This window comes from Sciurus vulgaris, assembly GCF_902686455.1.
Source record: "Sciurus vulgaris genome assembly, chromosome: 4".
Taxonomy (NCBI): domain Eukaryota; kingdom Metazoa; phylum Chordata; class Mammalia; order Rodentia; family Sciuridae; genus Sciurus; species Sciurus vulgaris.
Window position 1 is genome coordinate 56,536,767 of NC_136464.1, and position 23,760 is coordinate 56,560,526.

Here is a 23,760-nt window from a genome sequence, read left to right on the forward strand (position 1 = left end):
ACTTAGTGAGGTCCTAAGCAATTTAGCAAGACCCTGTTCAAAATTTAACAACAAAAATTTTTAAAGGGATGGGCTGGGGTTTTGGCTCTGTAGTTAAGTGCCTCTGGGTTCAATCTCTCATATCAAAAAAAAGAAGACACGGTTTCAGGAAGCCATGAATCTGTGCTCCAAAGAAAGCAGGGAGAGTGGGCGCTTCTGTTTATAGAGGCAGTTACAGTAAAAAGTCCTTTGTAGGAAACGTCTGCTGAAAGGTTGAGGAAGAACAGGGGCTAGTGACCAAAAGCAGACAAAGGAAAGAATGTATAAACAGAACAGAAATGTCCACAAAAAGTGTCGGGTAACTTTTTTTTTTCCCCCGAGATGGGGTGTCCCTGTGTTGCCCAGAGAGGTCTTGAACTCCTGGCTCAGTGATCCTCCTGCCTCAGCCCCTCGGCTTCCGGAGTAGCTGGGACACAGGCCCGTGCCACGGTGCCAGTGAGAGTCCGGGAACCTCTTTTTATTGATTGATTGGTTGGCTGATTGTGGTGCTGGAGATGGAACCCAGGGCCTCCTGCCTGCCAGGCAAGCGCACCACTGACGAGCTGCGCGCCCAGCCCTTGAGGTGCACCTCGAGCCTCTGGGCACAGCGTCAGGGCCAGTTGTTCCGGAGGCCTGTGGTCAAAGGGGTAGAAGTCACCAAAGTTCCCATCCAGGCAGCAGCTGGAATCACACAGTTCTGCTCCCCGATGGCCTCCAGGCTCTGTCTGGAAAAAGACTTCACCGTGATTTCCCTGTTACTTCCATACTATATATATATATATATATATTTTAATCTTTTTACTTGTTCTAAGTAGTTATACATGACAGTACAATGCATTTATGCATTTTGATAAATCATACAAAAATGGAGTGTGACTTCTCATTTTTCTGAGTGTACATGTTGTAGGATCCCGTCGGTCTCGCAGTCATACAGGTACATGAGGTAATGATGTCTGTTTCCCTCTACTGTCCTTCCTCCCCCACACCCTTCCCCTCCCTTCACTCCCTCTACCTAACATGAAGTACCCCTAGTCTTCCCTAGTGCCCCTCCCTTGTTGTGAATTAGCTTCCGCATATCAGAGCAAACACGCACGCAGCCTTTGGTTTTTGGGGTTTGGCTTATTTCGCTTAGATGATATTCTCCAACCTTCTATATCTTTAACGTAATGGGAAGCAGTCCATTGGTGATATTGAGGCCCTGAAGCCACACAGGTGGCCTTTCCTCTTTGCCCAAGTCGACTTTGCTCCAATAGGTGAGCCTGGGCCAGGATCCGTCTCTGAGCCTCAGATCTCTGAATCTGAAGAATGAGAATTGAAACAGCCATCCCCTGCCAAGCAAGGACGCAGCGCCACCAGCCATGAGTCCAGAAGTCCCGTAGGAGCCAGAGCTGGCGGGGCACATACCACCGGCTTTTCTGCTTCCTTCTTAGTCCAGTAAAACTGAAAGCCTTGACTGACTAAGCAGCCCTCTCTGCTGTCCCCACTCACAGGGCAGACCAGTTGAAGGTACCACTTGATCAGTTCCAAGATGACCCGTTCCTTTCAAGCTGAGTGACATAAGTGCCTGGAAAATTCTTGCCTTCCCTTTGCTCAGAGCTTTTGGAAGCCTGGCCTTACCCCATGTTTGGTGCAAGGTTGCCATCTGTGAGTCCTCTAGAGGAAGGAGACACTTTATCCACCATTCAACCATGGAGGAGGCCACAGATACTTATTGAACAGCTACTATATGCCAAGCGCTGTGGAAAGCACAGCCCAGACCCCAATAAATGTCAGTCCTTCCACTCTGCTCCCCGTTTTCACACCTTGAACTAAATCCTGATGACTTGAACACAGGCCTACTTGGGAGCCATAAGTGGTAAGGTTGTGTGTGATGCCTAGCATTTGACTAGTGAGAGAAAAGTCCTGCTGGGAGTCAGGAGGAAGGTCCAGTCCCAACTCTGCTGCTAACCAGCTGGGGAGCTCGCTGTCCCTTCCGCCCCCAAGGGTGGATGAGATCACCTCCGAGTGCCTCTCAGCTGACAGCCATGGCCGCCCCCACGCCTAGGCCTCTGCACAGGCTGGCTCCTCCACACGCCTTCTGGTAACTCTTCACTCAAATCCACTTCCTCTGTGAAACCCTCCCACGTGTGGAACCAGCCCTGTCTCCCACCAGCAAATTGTGCTCTCTTCTGCCTACTTCTGTGCCTCAGGCATAAATCCAGAGTGGGGCTCCCTGTTCTGGAATTATCTATTGGTTTAATAGCTGCAAACTAAAGATCTCTGTTCACTTTTACTTACTGTCTAACAGAGCCTGGATCACGGCCGAGGCTTTATAAATATTTGATAAATCAATGAATGAATGCATAAATTAATTTTTAATATATATTTTTAGTTGTTGATGGACCTTTATTTTATTTATTTATTTATATTTGATGCTGAGGAGCAAACCTAGTGCCTCACACATGCTAGGCAAGTGCTCTACCACTAAGCCACAACCCCAGCCTCATAAGTTAATTCTTCATGGTTTGTTAAGCCTACTACAGTGCTAGGAAATTCCTATTAGGATCTGGAAAGATATACACCTCTTGTTGAAGCATTTCTTATTTAAAAAAACAAACAAACAAAAAAAAAACTTTCTTTGAGACAAGGCCTCACTCTGTTGCCCAGGCTGGTCATTTCCTGCACTCAAGTGACCCTCTTGCCTCCATTTCCTGAGTAGCTAGGTCTATAGACACATATCACTATACCTGCCTCTCTTATACATTTCTCTTTTTACATTTTTGTAAATTTATTTTATTTATTTATTTTTTTTTTAGTATTGGGATTGAACCCAGAGGCACTTAACATCGAGCCACATCCCCAGTTCTTTTTCATATTTTATCTAGAGATGGGGACACACTGAGTTGCCTAGGGCCTCCCTAAGCTGCCAAGGCTGATTTTGAACTCAAGATCCTCTTGCCTCAGCTGCCAAAATTACAGGCATGCACCACCACACCTAGCCATTTTTATAAATTGTTATTTTATATTTTGCAGCACTGGGGATCAAACCTGGCGCCTTGCACCTGCTAGGCAAATGCTCTGTCACTGAGCTACACCCCCAGCTGCCTCTCTTACATTTTTCTTGAGGGCTGGAAGCATTCCTTGCTCACCTTTTGTCTCACCAGGGCCTTGCACAGAGTAGATGCTCAATTAACATATGCTGCTTTAGTCGGTACTGAGGTGTGACCCCACTCCAACCCTTCCCAGTGGGACAGGTAAGCTCTCCATGGGGCTGAACCATTCCTCTAGGAGTGTGTGCATAGGGATTAGACCAGGACAAAAAGTATTTATATTTGCACTAGTGTGGGAACCTGCAGGCCAGGGTCCTGGCAGCACTAGTGTGGCCCAGAAGACCAGCAGCATCCTGGTTAGAGGACCCAAGCTTAAGGAAAAGGGTCTCCAGGGAGAGAGGCTCTGCTGCCAGCATAATCACAGTAAGAATGACATTTCTGTAGCCCAGTGCAGGCAGCACAGGCAGATGTCAACAGGCTGGGCTCATTCTGCTCAGTCACACCCAGCAGATCTGGATATGCCGAGTGTGACCCAGCCAAGGATAACCTCTCCTTCCTTTGGGACCCAGTGTCAGGTTAAAAGTGATTTACCATCTTTTTCACGTTAGCTTCGTGGGATTGGTATTGTCCCCATTTTACAGACAAGACAAACTGAGGTCCAAAGACGTCAACCATCACAGGATCACACAGCTAGCAAGTGGCAGAGCGGGGACCTGGAGTCAGCTCTTCAGCCTCCAAAATCCACACCCCCCACGCCCCTGCAGGTCGCGTGCACTCGGTCCCTCCTTTCTCACCAGAGCGTGAGCCTCAGGACAGATCCTCCGGGTGCGAAGTCTGTGTGGTGCCTGGGCTGGGCCTCAGCCAGCTCTCAGGAGAGACGGGTCTGCTGACTAAGTCCTGTGCCCAGGGCAGAGCGGCCCACGCAGCCTGGCTGGAAGGTGAGGAAGGCTCCTGCCACCCCCAGAGATGGGCTTGGGAACCGACGGGAGCTGAGACACGTCGCCTCGCCCCGCAGCTGACGGGCGTGACGCCTCCCGCAGTGGCTCACCAGGCGCCCACTGTTAAGTGCTGCTGCTCTTTTTATAACTGCGAGCAGCTGAGCACAGCCAGGCCCTCCGGCTGCCCCGTTCCCAGCTCCGCAGGCCCCGGGATGTGTTTTTGGCAAGGCCTCCAGATCAATTAGCCAAGTCAGCACTGGAGGCAGGGAGGTGGTGGGGTGGGAACCGGGTCAGAAATTCCTCCCAGGGCCCCTGACTCAGTCACCAGATGGCTAGTTAGGGCCAGTGGAGTCGCACAGAGGCCATGGGTGGAGCACTCCCGAGAGCCGCAGGAGGACAAGGTCATGGGGAGAGCAGAGTGTACAGAGAATTAAAGCACAGTGTGAGACCCAGATCCGGATCGAGCTAAAAATGGCCTCCAGATTGCATGTTACCAGCGGCAAAACCAGGGCCTCTGAGCTCCGTGCTTCCCACAGTCCACCCCAGCGGGCCAAGAGGAAGTGTCCTCCTGCTTGGAAGCCATTGACCTCCCCTGAATGTCCAAAATAGGTCCACACAGTACCCAGCCCCCCGCCCAGGGAGCAGCTGAGAGGAGCTCGTCCCTCTCTGAAGGCCCCACGCTCAGTGACCTAATGTGTCAAGGCATGAGCACCCGGGCAGGCAGGGAGGTGGATCAGAGAGGCGGCCCCCAGTGAGCAGCACCAAGCCCCGGACCCAGAAAGCCAAATGCGAGACCCAAACTAGACACATCAGTCATATGGAGAATCGTCGGTATCGGAGAGTCAGGATCCTGTAGGAGAGACGGTGCCCCCTGCTTTGGGTGTCAGCTGTCCCGTAGACACCTGGACTCAGTTTGGACCCATCAGCTCTGGGGACTCCTTGGCAGCTTCTGCTAGTTTCCTAATCATTTTTTCTGGTGGGAAAACCAAAGGCAGAATGTAGTGGTGACCTGGCCAAGGCCACCCTGCAGGAGGAAGCCAGCTCTGACGCTCCAAGTTCCCCAGTGTGTTAGTCAGCTTTTTGCCACTGTGACGGAAATATCCAACTTAGAGAAGGAAAAGTTTATTTTGGCTCACAGTCTCAGAGGTTCAGTCCATGGTCGGCCAACTCCATTGCTCAGGGCCTGAGATGAGGCAGGACATCACGGCTGCAGGGTGGGGCAGAGGAAAGCGGCATAGCTCAAGGCAGCCAGGAAGCAGAGAGAGAGAAAGAGAGGAGCCCTACACAAATATAATACCCAAGGGCACACTCCAGTGTCCGACTCCCCCGGCCACCCCCCACCTGCCTACAGTTACCACCCAGTAATCCATTCCAATTATTAATCCATCTAATGACTTAATCTAGCAATTGAATTAGAGCTCTCATAATCTAGTCATTTCACCTCTCAACCTTCTGCATTGTCTATGGCATGAGCTTTTTGTGGGACACCTCCTATTCAAACCCTAACACTCAGCATCCTGTCCAGGGTACCCACACCCTCCAGGGGTGCCCTAAGGACCAGATCCACTTTCTTTTTTCCAACTTCTCCCCAACCTCAGCAGACTTGCAGCCTCCCACGGGCATCAGATACCTTGTCAGGGAGATGGCACACATGGCCCCAGGTTTATCCCTGTCCCATGAGGGATCTAGAAGGGCTTTAGAAAAGTAAGCGATGCTGATGAAGATCTGAGGTGGGTTTGACTCCTAGCATGTAGTAGCTCTGTGACTCAGGAAATGTTTCTCAAGCCCCCCAGACCTCAGTTCCCCAAGGGCAAGTAAACACACTACAGACCTGGTTTATAAGACATTGGCGAGGGTTAAACGTATGCCAAGGGCTTAGCCGAGGGCCTTGGACATGGCGAAGACACAGCAAACATCCGTTGTTATTCCACGGCATTTGGTATTATTGCTGTGCCGAGGATTACAAAATACTCAGACGTCCACGTCTGGGAGCTTCTGTAGATTCTGTGCTCAGCAAATGAGAAACTGAGATTTTGCAAATGAGGTCATCTTGGATGGGGATGGAAGTCCTTCGTAAACTGTGCAAAGCTCTGCAGGTGAGAGAGGAGATGCCAACCAGGATTTCACAGCAAACAAATGTGCTTCCACCAAAAGCATGACAGCATAGCCACTGGCCAGCACCACAACTGAGGAACCTGGTGACCACAGACTGACCTCCACGTTCCAGGCGTTTCCCACCAGAGTGAGGCCCGCCAAGTCCCCCTTGGCCCTTCCACACGATCCCCTGTGATTTGCTGGGCAGATGGATATTGACACCCCTATTTCCAGATGTGGAAACCAAGGCCTCAGCCCACGGTCACAGGGCAGGAAGAGAAAGAGAGGAACTGAAGCCCATGCCACAGAGCACCCGGGGCCTCAGAAATGGAGGGGACAGAGTGGGGCCAGCGCCAGGGAGGGCCACAGGATTGAGACAGCTTCTGTCCTAGAGGTCACGATCAGAATGAGTCAGCTGAGTGCCTGCCTGGGGTAACCGGCTCGTTCCTGGTTTGCCAGGACATTTCCCAGCTCAGCATTGAAAGTCCCTCTCCTGGGTGTTCTTGGTTTTCAGCATGACTGAGACCCACTAGCTCCAGAGTTGAGCCTGTTCCTTCCAGAAGGGCCCTGAGTGTCCTGAATGAGCCACTGTAGGCCACTGGGCATCCCACACGACCTTCACAGTAGTCAGGGACACCTGCCCCCCACAGGAGGTGGAGGTGCTAGAGAGGGGGCGGGTGTGACTAAGTCCTGGATGTTAAGAGGACAGATGTCTGGAAGCTGTAAAGACCTCTTACACACCTGGCGCCCCCCCCCATCCACAGCTCCTGGCCACCCGCCTGCTCCTCCTGGGTATCCTCCTGCTGCTGCCACTCCTCCTCCCAGCCACCTGCCCACAGCTCCCAGGGCCAGTGTGTTTGTAGGCCCAGGCCCAGTGCATGGCAGGCTGGGGAAGGTGCAGATGTGACCGGCTTCCCCCACTGGAGCTCCTTCTCGGTGGACACACGTAGGTTCCTGAAGCCCCCAAACCACTGTAGCCTATGAAAGGCACTGTGCAGCCTGCCCCTGGCGCTCACCCCGACACACCCAGGGCTCCCGCACGACTCCAGCCAGAGCTAAACCCAGCTCTCCTGAGGCAGCTGTCCCCAGTATGGCCAGTACGTTCTGCAATGATTGGCGGGGGGAGCCGGACACAGTCCCTGTGCCCAGGCGAAGGTGACTGTGACCAGCCCACGCTTCCAGGTAGCCAGCTTTGCAGGCCAGAAGAACAACAAGAGCAATGCACCCGACGAGCAGCTTTGGCTTAATCTGTGGCATGAAAATCAAGATGATAAAGCCAGTCAAATAATGGATAGTAAAATTCCTTTAGAGGCTGTGATTCAGCCTTTTTTATTCAAGGAAGTCAGAGACGGGTTACATCTTATTTATAAAGTGGGGTGAACATGCTTTATGCAGAGGAAATCATTTTAATATGTAACATAATCCTGAGACATAGGACACATGACATCCCATCAACAGGCAAAGCATATGCTAAGGATATCCTGACATTATCAAGTAAAGAGATTTGGCAGGCCTAGAGTACAGGTTACACACCTGTGTTTTTTTGTTTGTTTGTTTTAAATTTTTATTTGTTTTTGTTGTTGTTGTTATTGTTCTTTAGACATCTGTATTTTTATGAAATTTCACCCATGCATCTGCCAGTTCTCACTTAAACAGCTGTTTCTTACTCCAAGCCCAAGACAGCCTCTTCTACCCAGGGGCTAGTCTCATCTCTGGGCACCTAGAACGACTCTCCCTCCGGCAGAGCCTGCCTGTAACAGACCATGACATTTGCCCAGAGGCCACCATAACCCTATGTACAAAGTATTTTTAAAAGGGCCTCTGCTTGGCAAATGTCCACCCAACCTCTGACGGAAGCCACTTTTGTTCTTAATCATTGTGACCAGAGTATTGTTCAGCTGGAGACTATCATGCCAATCCCCCCAAACCCAGGGTTCTCTTTGAAATGTGGATGCTAACCCACAATAAGGGGGCAGGGTAAAGGAAGAATAGAAGTTCACTGGGTTAGACCAACGGGAATGGAGGGAAGGGAGGGCTGGAATGGGAAAGACAGTGGAATGAATGGGACAGAACCTTCCTGGGTTCATATAGGAACACACAACCAGTGAAACTGGTCATGTCCAACCACAGAAGGGCAAGTTATACTCCATGTATGTATGATATGTCAAAACACACTCTACTGTCATGTATAACTGAAAAGATCAAATAAAATTAAAATATTTTTTAAAAGAGTATTGTTCAGCCAACCTAAATGCCTTCAATAGATGAATGGATAAAGAAACTTTGGTGTATATGTACACAATGGAATATTATTCTTTATTTAAAGAAGAATAAAATTATGGCATTTGCAGGTAAATGGATGGAGTTGGAGAATATCATGCTGAGTGAAATAAGCCAATTCCAAAAAACCAAAGGCTGAATGATTTCTCTGATAAGTGGATGATGATACATAACAGGGGTTGGGGGGAGGCAAGAATGGAGGAAGGATGGATTGTATAGAGGAAAAAGAAGAGAAGAGATGGGGAGGGGGCAGGGGGGATGGAAATATAATAGAATGAGACAGACATGACATCATTACCCTATGTACATGTATGATTACGCAAATGGTGTGACTCTACTTCGTGTATAATCAGAGAAACGAAAGTTGTACCCCATTTGCATACAATGAATCTAAATTTAAAAAATAAAAATTAAAAAAAGAATATTGTTCAGAATGTTTAATGTAATCCTTCTCATTTTTTGCCTTAAAAATGTTCCCTTGCGTGTGTGCTTCATAGTGACCAGGTTACCCCCCAGTGCTCGTTGGCATCGGAGGAATATGCGCAGTACCCTGCCCGCCAAGGCACATAGACATGAACTCATCTCAACAGGCAGAAGGTAGAAGTATATCAAAGTGGGCAAAGTCACAAAAGGGGTTCTCTCCCCTGGTCCTTGGGGTCCACCTCCCTTCTCCTTTCCAGATTCTTCGTTTGCTTCCTGTCGGGCTGGGTTTCTTTCTGTGCTCTGCCCTATATTTTGTGAGGATGCTTCTTATTCTAGAATTAAACATCTGGCTCTTTTTAGGTAATGTCGCCAAGAAACAATGATGGACACCCGGCATAGTGGTTGCTTTTATGTGGAAGCCAGCGGGATCGCAGAAGGAAACTGTCAGCTTCACAAAGAGGGTGATGGGCCCCGAGATGGCGTCCAGGATGGTGGAAGGGGTCTCACCCGATGTCACCTGGTTTCTGCCCTGGGTGTCCTGGAAGCTAAGCTGCTCTTCCCGCTCTTGGGCTCATTAGTCCTCGACTGTCTGGTCTCATTTGTGGATAAAAGTCTGGAGGCCATCAAATCCCTGATAATAGCTCCTCAGGGTTATGAACAGCTCAGCCTGCAGCCAGATGTAACCAGACTTATTGAAGACTAGCTAAGGGTATCCCTTAACGACACCCAAAGTCGGCTGGAAAGAGCTGCAGAAGATGGACCTTCACCCTCAGCACCCCCAAGAATGAGGAGTGAATATAAGAACAGGGAGTGGGGGACTTGTCACCCTGTTCCTGTGTATCTCTGAGGACAGAAGTCCCTCAAGGGTTAGAAATCCCTTTACAGGTGTGCCAGAGAAAACTGGTGGGATCTGAGGTAGCCACCAGCGAGGGCCAGACAGCCTCCAACTTCTGGACAATTCCACGTGCATGATAATGGCATGCCCCACCCCATCCTGAGAGATGGCAGAAAGAAAATGGCCAGAAAGAAAAATAAAAGAAACAAAAGAAGTAGCACCCAGTTCAAGGAAAATCTCTGCCCAGTCCCAGAAAAATCCAGAAAAGACGTGAACATTCCTCCCCCTTATTGGCCGAACCCTGCTCTTGGTGCTTCCATCCCACACCAGGGCTGGCCCGCCTGCACCCGCTAAGAAGCACACCCAAGAGCCCGTCTCTGGTCAAAAATAAGCCTTCCTTCTCTGCCATCAGAACTCTGTCTCGTGTGCTGGGCCGCAATTCCAAAAGGGGAAGAGGACCCTTTGGGATGGGGGAGCGAGGCTCAGACTTGGTAACAACTCGAGTTTGCTTTCATTTATGAAATGAGTTTTCTTTTTAGGAAAGAAAAATCTTTTTTTTTTTTTTTAATTACCAAGTTCGTTGTGATCATTTTCCAAATCTTCCTTTTGTCCAGTTACTTCACCTCTTCATGTTGATGATCTCAACTTATTCAGTTTTACAGATTCTGAAAAAACGTTCTTTGAGTTCACTTTGAAATATTACATTAAAATTTCATGCGTAGGCGAGGTGTGTCTTCCTAGAGAACTTCACTGCCCCATGACCTGCGGCTTGTGCTTCCGTGGGGTAAGTTTTTCTGACTCCTCATGGGGAGAATGGACAAGGATTTCTTGACCACGATTCGTGACTCTAGAGCTCCCTCTTCCGTGGGACTGAAAAGAGTCTTTCAAAAAGTGGCTTCAGGGGCTGGGGTTGTGGCTCAGTGAGAGAGCGCTTGCCTAGCATGTGTGAGGCACTGGGTTCCATCCTTAGTACCACATAAAAAGAAATAAAGAAATAATATAAAGGCATTGTGTCCATCCACAACTAAAAAAATAAAAATAAAAATAAATGGTTTCAGGGGAGTCTGGGAACCACTCTGCTACCCTCTCCACTTTTATTTTGGCCCCTTCCTTTTACCTAGCTGCCTGCTGTCCTGTGCAGCTGAGGTTCACACCCAGCCATGTCACCTCGGGGTGGAGCTTTGCCCTACAAGGGATATTCCACTGGTGTTTCAAGATTTTATAAGGAACTGGACACTACAGTGCACCCCTGTAATCCCAGCAATGTGGGAGGCTGAGGCAGGAGGATCATAAGTTCAAGGCCAGCCTCAGCAACTTAGCGAGACTCTGTCTCTAAATAAAATACAAAAAAGGGCTAATGATGTAACTCAGTGGTTAAGCATCCCTGGGTTCAGTCCCCAGTAAAAAAGATTTTATGAGGAGATGTCATGGATTGTTGGAGGGGTTAATTTAGATTTTGAAAATTAATTTTCATGTTCAGAATACGTGGATTGAGTGTCAATTTCCACTCATTTGCATGCCCATGCTACTCTTGTCCATGGACACATGGTGTATTCTCGGTCTTTTCTTGGTGGATTGGCTGGGTTTTGGTTTTGGTTTTTGAAGCCCAGTCTTGCCCAGAGTGGTCTTGAATTCATGGGCTCAAGCCATCCTCCTGCCTCAGCCTCCCAAGGAGCACATCACATCTGTGATGTACGGCACTCTTTCCGGCCTCTTCGCCTCTGCACTTCTCCTCCTCGCCCTGAAAACCTCTGCACACTCTCCACCGCCCGCCCATTCTTCAGGAGCATCCTATTCTGGTGACATCGGTGGGTTAACCCAGCTCAAGACAACCGCCCCTCTCTGGACCACAGCAGCTCCTTCCCTGTAAGCCAGGCATCCCACACCTGTATGCCTTTATGCCAGGCACTTGTGTCCAGATGCTTCCTTCTGTGCCACGCCCTTTCCACACGTGGCCTCCCGTCCCCACACCACGCCCTGCATTCCAGGCACCGCTGGGTGGGTACGCTGCTTGGTCTCACTTTACAGATGAGAACGCGGAGGAGCAAAGGGGTCAGATGCTCACCCCAGGCCGACTGTTGGTCGGAAGTGGTCGGGCAGGGATTTTGCTCAGGCAGCCTGGCTCGCTCGCGGTGCTGCACCCTGGAAGGAGGGAACCCTGTCCCGTGTGCTTTGGGGCCCTCCCCGCCCTCATCAGTAGTGGGGCGTAGTAGGTGCTCATGAAGCTTCCTCCGCGAGCAACACGATAAGTGAGCGTGCACCTTACACGACGCGGGTCAAACACATAGAGCCGTGAGGCTTCGGGGGGCGTCTCCAGCTGGGAAGCCCACGGGGAGCGTCTCTAGCTGGGAAGCCCATGGAGAGCGTCTCCAGCTGGGAAGCCCATGGGAAAGCCTCGCGCACTGCGCCGTTTCTTCCAGGGAGTCACTAGTCAGACTCTTACTCAGAACTTCTTTTTTCCTTTCCATTCAGGTTCAAGCTCAAGGAGACATTTATGTTTTCACAAGCGCTTGGCCACTAATAATCTACCAGGAAAACCCCCAGACATGACCAAATACGGCAGACGGCCAGACCAAGTGACAGCAGGCCTCGGAACATTCACAAAATTTTTAAACTCTGTAATCTGAGGTACCCACTCACAGAGAAATCACAGACCTCCTGTTCTCTAACAAAAATATCCAAAGCTTGGGAGCTGAGTGATGAGTTGGAAATCCAGTTTTTCCAGGCATTGAAATTTCCCTGGAAGGTGGATTTACAAGATGGTTCTGAGTGCTGGCCTTCAAAGGGAGCCCTGGGCTCAAGTCACAAATCTGAATTTGGTTCCTGCTCTGCCACTTGTTGACCGTGTTGCTGGGACTCAGTTATTTCATTTAAAAATAAATTAGGGACTGGGGAGATAGCTCAGTTTGTAGAGAGCTTGCCTTATATGCACAAGGCCCTGGGTTCGATCCCCAGCACCACAAAAAAAAATTAGAAGCCGGGCACAATGGTACATACCTGTAATCCCAGTGACTGTGGAGGCTGAGGCAGGACGATCTCAAGCTCAAGGCCAGACTCAGCAACTTAGAGAGACCCTGTCTCAAAATAAAAAATAAAAATGGCTGGGGCTGTAGCTCAGCGATAGAGCACTTGCCTAGCATGTGTGAGGCTCCTGGGTTCCATCCCTAGGACCACAAAACAAAATGAATTAGAGATGATGACATTCTGCCCATTGACATTATGCACATTGTTACGCATAGGTGAAATCATGGACGTAAAGCTCTTTGTAAACCCTAAGGTCTGTGCTCTCCAAAATCAAGAGAGTAAGCATGGGAGCCAACTGGGAAGGCCGAGGCTGCCTGTGTGTGTGTGTGTGTGTGTGTGTGTGTGTGTGTGGCAGGGGGGTACCTGAGACTGAACCCAAGGGTGCTAAACCAAGCCACATCCCCGATCCCTCCTATTTTTTATTCTGAGCAGGGTCTAATTTGCTGAGAGTCTGGCTAAGTTGTTAAGGCCGGCCTCAAATTGTGATCTTCCTGCCTCAGCCTCCCAAGTCGCTGAGATTGCAGGTGTGCACCACTGCACCTGACTTGGCTGCCATTTTATAAAAGTATTTATTTATTTATTTTTTTATTCATTGTGGTGCTGGGGATTGAACTCAGGGTCTCATGCAAAGTAGGCAAGCTCAGTATCACTGAACTCTAGCCCCAGCCCTAGGCTGCCATTTTTAAGCAGCTGTGAAGGAACCAGGAAGCAAATGAGTAGGCCCAGAAGGCCATCTGCTGAGACTGGATGAAGAGTGAAGTGTAGAAAGAAGAGACAGACACTCTGACATCCCAAAGGGCAGGCGAGAGGGGCAGCCTGCTGTCTCTCCACTGACTGTGAGGAGATTCCCACGGCCCAACATCCTTAGAGTCACCCTTGTTATTTTCACTCACTAAAAACAAACTAAAGTTGCCAGGTGCCATAGTGCAGGCCTGTAATCCCAGCGGCTCGGGAGGCTGAGGCAGAGGGAGCAGGAGTTCAAAGCCAGCCTCAGCCACGTAGCGAGGCCCAAGAAACTTAGCAAGACGCCGTCTCTAAATAAAATACAAAAAAGGGCTGGGGATGTGGCTCAGTGGTTCAATGCCTGGTACCAAAACAAACAAATAAACAAACAAAAACCTAAAATAAACACAAGTCTCCTAGTCCCTTTTGGCTGCTGTAACCATGAGTTCCCGGCAATAAGGCCTTGTGAGCAGGAGAGTAGGCAACAGAAGCTGAGACCACTCACATAAAACCCAAACAGATACTCAAAGGGCTAATTTTGTCAACCAAAGAATAGACTTTAAAAAGGACCTATTCACTGGAAAAGGGAGTCAAGAAAGAAACTTGTTTGTTTCAGTCTCGAAGCAGTCTCTCCTTACACATCACACCCACAGGCCTGCCTTGCCACTCATCTGAGGTTTGAAGGCACACCACCTGCTGGGTCACGACGTGCCCCGTCAAAACTCGAGCATAAATAGGTCTGTGTTGACAAAGCCAGGAAGCGCCTCATAACACCAAGTGCAAACCCGCTTCAGAGGAACCTTCTCAACCTAGCTTTCGCAGGATTCCCACTGATGAATGGCAGCCAAGAATGAGCTCGCAATCTAAAATTATGAGCAAAACATTCAAGGAACCAAGCCATGCACTGGGGAGAGTCGGCCAAAATAATAAGATAAAGAATCGGCCCAGTGGCTTCAGGAGGCTGAGGCAGGAAGATCACTAGTCCAATGCCCTCAGCAACTTAGCAAGACCCTGTCTCTAAATAAAATATTTTTTAAAAGGGCTGGGGACCTGGCTTAGTGGGTAGCACCCCTGGGTCCAATCCTTAGTACCAAAAAAAAAAAAAAAAAAAAGGAAGAAAGAATTGGCTGCTGCACCACAGAATCCATATGCTGGCCTGACTAGTTGTAAAATATAAAATAAGTATGCTTATGTTAAATTTTAAAGAAATACATATGATAATGTAATCATGAAATTTGAAGGAAAAAAAAGGATACAGTTTGCAAATAAAACTATTCATTGTGCCAGGTATGATGGCAAACACAGGTAATCCCAGTGACTTGGGAGGCTGAGGTAGGAGGATAGCAAATTTGAGGCCAGCCTGGGCAACTGGACAGGCGAGATCCTGTCTCAAATAAAAAGTAGAAGAGTTAGGGACATAGCAAAGTGGTAAAAGTTTTGAATTTAATTCCCTAGTGTCTCTCTCTCTCCATACACATACACACACACACACACACACACACACACACACACACACACAATATCTATTGAAAGTAAAAATGAACTAAACAAAAATCTGGAACATTGACCCAACTCTGAAGGTAAGGCTGAAGGAAAACACTCATACATTACTGGTAGGAGAGAACACTAGTGCCAGTCCTGTGAAGACCACGTACAGCGAACCCACATACAAAACTGAAAATGCACAGTATTCTCACCCAGCAGTTCAACTGAACTTTTTCTACAGATATGCCTGCATGTATCCACAATAGGGCACCTCCAAGGTCACACCCTGCAACATTGTCTGCAAGCGCAAAAGACTGAACAACTCCCATGACCCTCAACGGGAGGCTGGGAGAGTCAATTCTGATTCATCCACACAGTGAAATACAATGCAACCGTTTAAAAAAAAGAGAGAGAAAGAGCAAAGTCTGTGTTGATAAGGAAAGCTCTCCAGACTTGATTATTTAATAACAAAACCAAAGCACAGAGCAAAAATATATAATATGCTTCCTTCTACATGAGAAAGGAGTAAGAGTTATTTATACTAGTTACTATTTGCTGGATGAAAATTCTCTGTGAGGACACCAAAGAAACTGAAAAGAGAGCGAGGAAAACAGCAGCGCCCCCCCAGAGGTCAGCTGGGGAAGCAGGGCAGGAAGGGACGGAGGGACGCGTCCACCCGGGGCTTCACATTGTTCTGAGGTCCGCATCTTCATGAATGGATTTCCTGATTTCGGATTTCAACAGATACATTAGCAGCCAATTCGATACATTTGAAAGGAAGAATGAGTGACTTGGAACAGAGAACTGGAGAAAATAATGACAGGCGTGAGAGAGGAAGAGTAGAAGATAGAAGAGAGGACCTCAGACCGGAGAGGGTCTCCGGAGTGTGTGTCCCGGGGCGTCACAAAGGCAGGAATGCAGAGCGCGGGGCAGGCAGAACACAGGAAGCCCAGGTATCCTTCCAGAAGGTGGAATGATGTGAGTCCTCCAATTCAGGAAGCACAACAACTCCCAGATAGGATAAATCTAGAGAAATGCATCCCTAGATATGAACTTTGTAGTTAAATTTCAGAAGACAAAAAAAAAAAAAATGAAGATAGCTTAAAAGCAGCACTACCCCCACCAACTCCTCCAAGAAGACAAATTCTCCGTGAAGGACTGATAAACCACAGCCACGGAGGCAGACAGCATCAAGATGCTGAGACGCGTGGGCCAGAAACAACTGCGAAGCGCACAGCCAGCCAAGAGCATGATTCAAGGACAAGAGCAAAGCTGGGTGTGCTCCTGACGCCTGTCATCCCAGCCGCTGGGGAGGCTGAGGCAGGAGGATCCCAAGATCAGGGCCAATTTCAGCATCTTACTGAGACCCCATCTCAAAATAAAAAACAAATTGGAAAAAGGACTGGGGATGTGGCTCAGAGGTAAAGTGCCTTTGGGTTCAATTCCCACTACCTCTCACCCCCAAAATAAAGAAAGAAAAAAGGCAAAATGCAGGTATTTTAGACAAACAGGAACTGAGAACAGGAGCTTCCATAAATACTTAATGAAAACACATCTAAAGGACGTGCTTTAAGAGAAAGGAAAACAATTTGAGCAAAGACATTGGCCACATGGGCAAACATAAACAAGCTTTAACCATGTCTAGTAAGAGTATGAAAATTGATTTAGTGGAAGAAAAATAAGATAGAACAAAAATAATCCTCAGAAATGGCAAATTTGGTTAACAATGTTCTGGGGTCTTCATATCGCTAGGCAGAAGAGTGGTACACACTTTAGATTTTGTTCAGAATATATGTCAGCATTTTTATGGGTAACCACCAAAGAATCTGAAATAGAGGTATGAGATCTAAACTAGTAGAGAAAAAGGACTGTAATTTTTAATTTTTAAAATGTTCAGTTGAGCTGGTCACAGTGGTACACACTTGTAATCCCAGCAGCTCAAGAGGCCGAGGCAGGAGGATCATGAATTCAAAGTCAGCCTCAGCAATTTAGCGAGGCCCTGTGCAACTTAGCGAGACCCTGTCTCTAAATAAAATGTCTTTTAAATAAAGGGGCTGGGGAGGTGGCTCAGTGGTTAAGCACCCATTGGTTCAATCCCTGGTACCCAAAAAAATAAAAAATACAAAAGTTCAATTGAATAGAAGACAGGAAAGGAAGGAGGACACACAGAAAAAGAAAGCAAATGAAAAAACATGACATATGATGGTAGAAACAAATTCTGAGAGAACGGTAAACACGGTAAAGACAGATGGACCTAATGCACAGTCGAACAGAGGGCTACTCCAGCTAGATGACGAGACAAGTCCTACTCAGTCTAGCAGAGACCCACCTAAACTGAAGGACACAGGGAGTCTGACAGTGAGAGAAGCGTCTTCAATGGTGAGGACTAATCAGAAGGTTGGTGCACTTAAAAATGGTCAGGGTTGCAAATTTTAGGTTATGGATATTATGTGCATTTAAGGCACTACGGGTTGAACCCAGGAACGTTTTACCAGACTTTTTTATTTTTTATTTTGAGATAGGGTCCCACAAAGTTCCTGAGGCTGGAGTTCAACTTGTGATCCTCCTGCCTCAGCCTCCAGGGTTGCTGGAATTACAGGCCTCTGCACCATACCCAGCTATACTTTATCACAATGAAAAATAATAGTAAAAAAAAAAAATTGGGGTTGTGTTATTAACATCAGAGAAAACAGAAATTTTAGCAAAAAGAATTTATTTGAGATAAAAAGGGCCACTCATAATGATAAAAAGTTCAACTCACCAGGAAGACAAAGCAATATTAAACTTGCTTGGTAAAGCAGTCTCATAACGCATAAAGCAAAAATTGACAGAACTTCAGTTGCTTGAGAAACCAAATGATCTCCCTTCATCGTGGAGGACTGAACATGACTCTCAGGGTAATTAACACATGAAGAGAATTTAGATTTGAACAGAAAGCCCTCCATCTAAAAATCAGCAAATACATATTCCTTTCAAGTAGGCAGGAGCATGTACAAAAACTGAACATTCAGTAGATTGTAGAGAAAATTTCTACAAACATCAAAGAAGGAGGGTCAGAGAGACCACCTACTCTGACTAGTGTAACTGTATTAGAAATTCACGAGGTAGCGCTTAAAATTCCATGTGTTTGACAGGGTGTGGTGGCGCACACCTGTAATCCCAGCCATTAGGGAGGCTGAGGCAGGAGGATCACAGGTTAGAGGCCAGCCTAGGCAAACTTGTGAGTCCCTGTCTCAAAAAATAAAAAGAAATGGGAATGTAGCTCTGAAGTAGAGTGCTTACCTGGTATGTGCCAGTCCCTGGGTTCAATCCCCAGGATAATAGAAGTTCCAAAGAATACCAGAAAAATGAGAAAAATAAAAAGAAAGAAATTAATCAAATGGAAAATTGTTACAATAGAAAGGATCAGTGAAGGCAAGAATGGGCTCTTTGATAAAACCAATATGATATATAAAAATCTTTGGCAAGATTATTCTAGAAACAAAAAGAAACATCATTTTTTAAAAATCTCTGATCAAAAAGGGAGCATCATGCCAGGCATGGGGGTGCACACCTGTAATCCCAGCAGCTTGGGAGGCTGAGGCAGGAGGATCACTTATTCAAGGCTCAGCAACTTAGCAAGACCCTTTCTCAAAATTAAAAAAGAAAAATTAAAAAAGGGCTGGGATATGGCTCAGTGGTTAAGCACCCCGGAGTTCAATCTCTGGCACTAAAAAAAGGAAGGAGCATCACTACTGATTCAGAGGTTTTTTAAGACAGAGAGAAAACATCACAAAAAACGGTAAGCCCGTAAGTGTGAAACTTCAAACAGACCAGAAAATTTTCTAGAAAACGTAACTTGCCAAAACTAATAACAGAAAAAAGAGAACCTTAATTATAACTACTGAAGACATGGACTCAAAATCTACCCAACTACCAAGCAGAATGCCACCATCTATAAAATCTTCCGTGGAGTGGAAAACGAGGATCGATGCTTCAACTCATTTCATGAGTCTAAGGGGGAAATGAGCAGAATTGTGGGTAACACCTAGGAGTGGGGAAGAAGAAGAGCATCCAAGTTTCACAAACCTGTAAAGAAAAGGACCAAAGCGTTACCACAGGGTGAAGAGAACAGCATCTGCAATCATATTTTGGATCTTTAGGATGTGTACATTAGTTACCATCTAAACAGTTTGTTTGCTAAGGATCCCCTTGGTGACAACAGTCACAGATGCAGTTTATGCAGTAAGCATAGTCCACATAAAGAGATGCAACCAGAATCAGTATCCCCCTCAAACATTCTACTCATGGTCTCATTCTGGTTTTGCTAGTGTAACAAAGTACCTCAGACTGGTGTTTTAGACCATTTTCTGTTGCTATAACAAAATACCTGAGACCAAGTAATTTAGATAGAACACAGGTTTGTTTGGCTCACTGCTGTGGAGGTTGGGAAGTCCAAGCGCATGGTGCTGGCATCTACTCAGCATCTGCTGAGAGCCTTCTTTGCTGCAGCGTAACATGGCAGAGAGCGTCACATGGCAAGACAGAGCAAGAGCATTAATTGGGTCTCTCCTCCTCTTCTTATAAAGTCACTAGTGTCATCATGGGGCCCACTATGAGGACCTTATCTAATTCTAATTACCTTTCAAAGGCCCCACCTCCAAGTACCAGTGACTTAGGACTTTGAGGATTAAATGAATTGCTATGGTTTAAATGTTTGTTCCCCAACACATGAATGTGGGAGAACACACAGTTAAAGCAAAGTTAGCAGGTAATTTATAAAGAACAGAAGTTTATTTCTCACAGTTTGGAGGCTGGAAAGACCAGGACCAAGGTGCCGGCAGGTTTATCACCCAGGGAGGGTTCACTCTCTGCTCCACAGATGTCACCTTCTGGCCAGAAGGCAGAAGATGAAAAGGGACCCTCAAGTCCCTTTTATCTCAGATTCATCTCCTAAAGGCCCTACCTGTTATTATTATTGCATTAAAGATTAAGTTTTAATATGAACTTTGGAAGGTTTCAAGCCAAAGCCAATATCTGTGGAGCTGTCCTATCAAGAATGGAAATGTGGGGCTGGGCTGGGGCTCAGTGGTTAGCATGTGCGAGGCCCTGGGTTCCATTCACAGCATTGCATATAAATAAAGGTCCATCAACAAACAACTAAAAAATTTTTTCTTCAATTATCAGAAGGAAAATCAGAGGCTTTTCCATACATAAACATAAACTCCAAATGGACCATAGATCTAAAACTATAAAACTGTTAGAAGAAAACACCGAGATTCATGACCTTGGGTTAGACAGAGCCTTCTCAGACATGAGGTTAGAACTGCAAGCAAAAAAAGAAAATAGATACATTGGACTAAATCAAAATTAAATATTTTTGTGCTTCAAAGGGATGCCCTCCAGAAAATGACAATACAACTCAGAATAGAAGAAAATATTTGCAAATCACATATGTGATAAGGTTCTAGAATCAAAACATAAAAAAGAACTATGAGAGCTCAATAATAAAAAGACAACTCAATTCAAAATGCACCAAGGACTTGAGGAGACATTTCTCCAAAGAAGATAAACAAATGACTCCTAAGCACATGGAAAACCACGTGCCATTAACCAGTAGGAAAATCCAAATCAAAACCACGCAGAAGTGCGGGGGGGGGGGGGGGGGGGGTCGGGCAGCAGCGGCGGGCGGGAGTTGTGGGGGGAGCAGGGAGAGCGCGCTCACCACCTTTCCTCCCCCCCTCGATGGGAGCGGGGGCGTCCCGGCCGCCGCTGCCGCCTGAGCGAGAGCCGGACCGCCTCTTCGGAGTTGGGCTGAGCAGTCCACCGGGGAGAGCGCGCCAAGACTGCTGCAGCTGCCGGCCAACTCGCTGTTAAGGAAGCAGCTGCCCAACTCTGTGTGAAAGATAATGCCCTGCTTACAAGAAGAGATGAGCTTTTTGCCCTGGCTAGACAGATTTCTCGAAAAGTCACTTATAGATATACTTACAGAACCACCAAGTCAAAATGTGGTGAAAGAGATGAATTATCCCCAAAGAGAATTAAAGTAGAGGATGGGTTTCCAGATTTCCAGGATTCTGTGCAAACACTCTTTCAGCAGGCTAGAACCAAGAATGAAGAACTCACAGCTCTTAGTTCTCAGCAGCCTGAAAAGGTGATGGCAAAGCAGATGGAACTCCTCTGTGCCCAAGTGGCTATGAGAGACTGCAGCATCCGGAGAGAAGACTGTCTACAGGGCTTTACAGGCAGAGCTCAGAAGAGCACAGCCCTAATGGCTTCCCTTCTGATACCTCTGATGGACAAGGAGAGAGACCTTTAAATCTCCGCATGCCTAATTTACAGAACAGACAGCCCCATCATTTTGTGGTGGGTGGGGAGCTGAGTAGACTTTACTCGAGTGAGGCAAAGTCCCACTCATCAGAGAGCCTTGGGATTTTAAAAGACTACCCTCACTCAGCTTTTACTTTGGAAAAGAAAGGCATCAAAACAGAACCTGAAGATTCAAGATAGCTGTGATTCTCCTCCTGTTCTCTAGAAATGGCATCAGATGTAAGGATAATGCTCCATCATAGAAAATAAGCCTTAATAACCAATGTTGCCTCATTCAGCTCAAACAGATTTCATAGCCAAAGCAAAAGGACTCCCGCAGTGGTCTGTGGAAACCACGCAGACAAAACAACAGCCACAAAAGAGAAAATCAAGAGAGAGTTGCAACTTGTATCAGAAATATTGACCCATGCACATTCCTGTGTAAGTCATTTTATGTGGAAAGGCTTACAAGTTAATATTGTAAGCATTCATTATTTCAGAATGTACAATGTATTTGTGTAATTTATAGAAGTAAAATCTAGATGTTGAGACCCGTTTGGTCTAATAGATGTGGATACAGTTTATTTTACTTGAAATTTTGTTGTCTACTTTAAGTGTATTTAGCATAAATATTATTATCAGAGTTTAGAATCTTTGCAGTCATAAAAAAGAAAGCTTAAGTAATACAGTTATTGGCAAGGCAGCAATGACTATAGAAATATGAAAAGCAAATTCTCAATTTAAGCCAAGGAAAATATTGTGTATTTAATATTTAATAAAACTGACTTTGTTTACCAGGAAATGTATAGCATTTATCCAGTAATATTCTGCTGTTTCAATGAGTGCACATTTACACAATTAATTAGAGAAAAGTTAAAAAGACGCACAATAGAGTAGAAACTATCTCTTACCTAGTTGACCCAGATTGAATTATATACTAGCTATTTAAGATGTAACAAATAATAGGAAGCTATTCCTTGGACAGAACTTGAAACAAGTGGACTAAAGTATAAAATCCTTGATTTAAACATTGGTATATAGAATATGTTAAATAGATTAAGATGTAGTACATTAACCCTAAATGTGATAAAGATGGTGACTTAACAAAGACTGTTAGATTTAACAGTCTAAGACTTAACAAAGATTGTTAGATTTTATATTCAGAAATTCTTCTTCATGTATAGGAGTCACATTAGGTGGCTCTCCCTGGAGAAATTCTTCCCACCCAATCATCACAAGTGTGGAGTCACTGATCCATATTTGCAGGCGTATTTCTATGGAAGTTCAGTTGACAGCTTTATTATTTATTTTACAATTTCATTTTTGTACACCTTTCAGATTTTTGAATGCAGTTTTTTGTAAGGTTTATTTTAACTTGAAAGTATATTTTTAATTTCCCCTATTTAATTAGTAGACTGTGTGTGTGCTCATACACACTATTGAATGTTAATAATGTATTGGCATACTTGTAAGAATTTCACATTGGAATCCATAGTGGGTATAAAAAAAAAAAAAAGGAAAATCCAGCATCTGCCAGTATCCATTTTTTTCTGCTGATTGAAGAGAAGATATTTGACAGTTTACCTACTTCCTACAGATTCATCTAAACCCAGATATTGCTGAGAAGAGTATATGGACATGGAGTATGTGTCTTTCTGGTTTTAGTTCTGCCTTAACTGTGGAATAAATAAATATTGTCATAATCTGTTATACTAATATTTGTCAGCCAAATGTTAGATGAAATGTCTGCACTGTAGTCTCTGATCACTGTCACATATATAATTGCTTTTTCATTTTGATTTGAAGAAGAGCTTTATGGTAGAAAACACCAGTAAACAACTTTTATACAATTAAAAAAAAAAAAAAACACGCAGAGACCACTTCATACCTACTCCCATAGCTGTAATAAAAACGAGAGGCAGCAATAACGGTGGGAAAGGATGAGGAGAAGCTGGAATCCTCACACACTGCTGTGAGGAATGCATGGAAAATAGTTTCTAAAAAAGTAAAAACCCAGGGTTTCCACACAATTCCATCTCTAGGTATAAACTCAAGAGCAATGAAGAATGTGTGTTCAGCTGAGCTCGGTGGCACATGCCTGTCATCCCAGCAGCTCAGGAGGCTGAGGCAGGAGGATCATGAGTTCAAAGCCAGCCTCAGCAACTTAGCAAGGACCTGAGCAACTCAGTGAGACCCTGTCTCTAAATAAAATATAAAAAGGGCTGGGGATGTCTCAGTGGGTAAGTGCCCCTGAGTTCAATTCCCAGTACAAAAAAAAAAAAAAAAAAAATAGAAGAAGAAAAGAAAAATAAAGAGAACGTATGTTCACACAAAAACCTGAACACAAGGGTTCATATCAGCATGAATCATTATTCATACTAGTCAAAAAGTGGAAAAAAAAAAACCCAAAGCCCATCAACTGATGTGTAAATGAACAAAATGTGGTCTATTGGAACTGTCAATCACCCAGCTGTGACAGGGAAGAAACTACTACATCTGCTACTGCACGGACGAAGCGTGAAGTTTCTGTGAAATGAAATAACCAGACCCGAAAGGTCACACGTTGTAGGATTCCATTTATATGAAATGTCCAAACTAGGAAAACCCATAGATGATGGGGGGA

The 23,760-nt window shown here is 46.0% G+C and overlaps 1 pseudogene across 1 annotated transcript; it reads left to right on the top strand.

Annotated features, from left to right (window-relative positions):
- The first annotated feature begins 10,374 nt into the window (after positions 1–10,374).
- Positions 10,375–21,691, top strand: LOC306658921 (NGFI-A-binding protein 1-like; annotated as a pseudogene). Its single transcript has 3 exons — positions 10,375–10,401; positions 11,281–11,425; positions 20,651–21,691. The product of its transcript is annotated as an NGFI-A-binding protein 1-like (transcript).
- Positions 21,692–23,760: the final 2,069 nt, after the last annotated feature.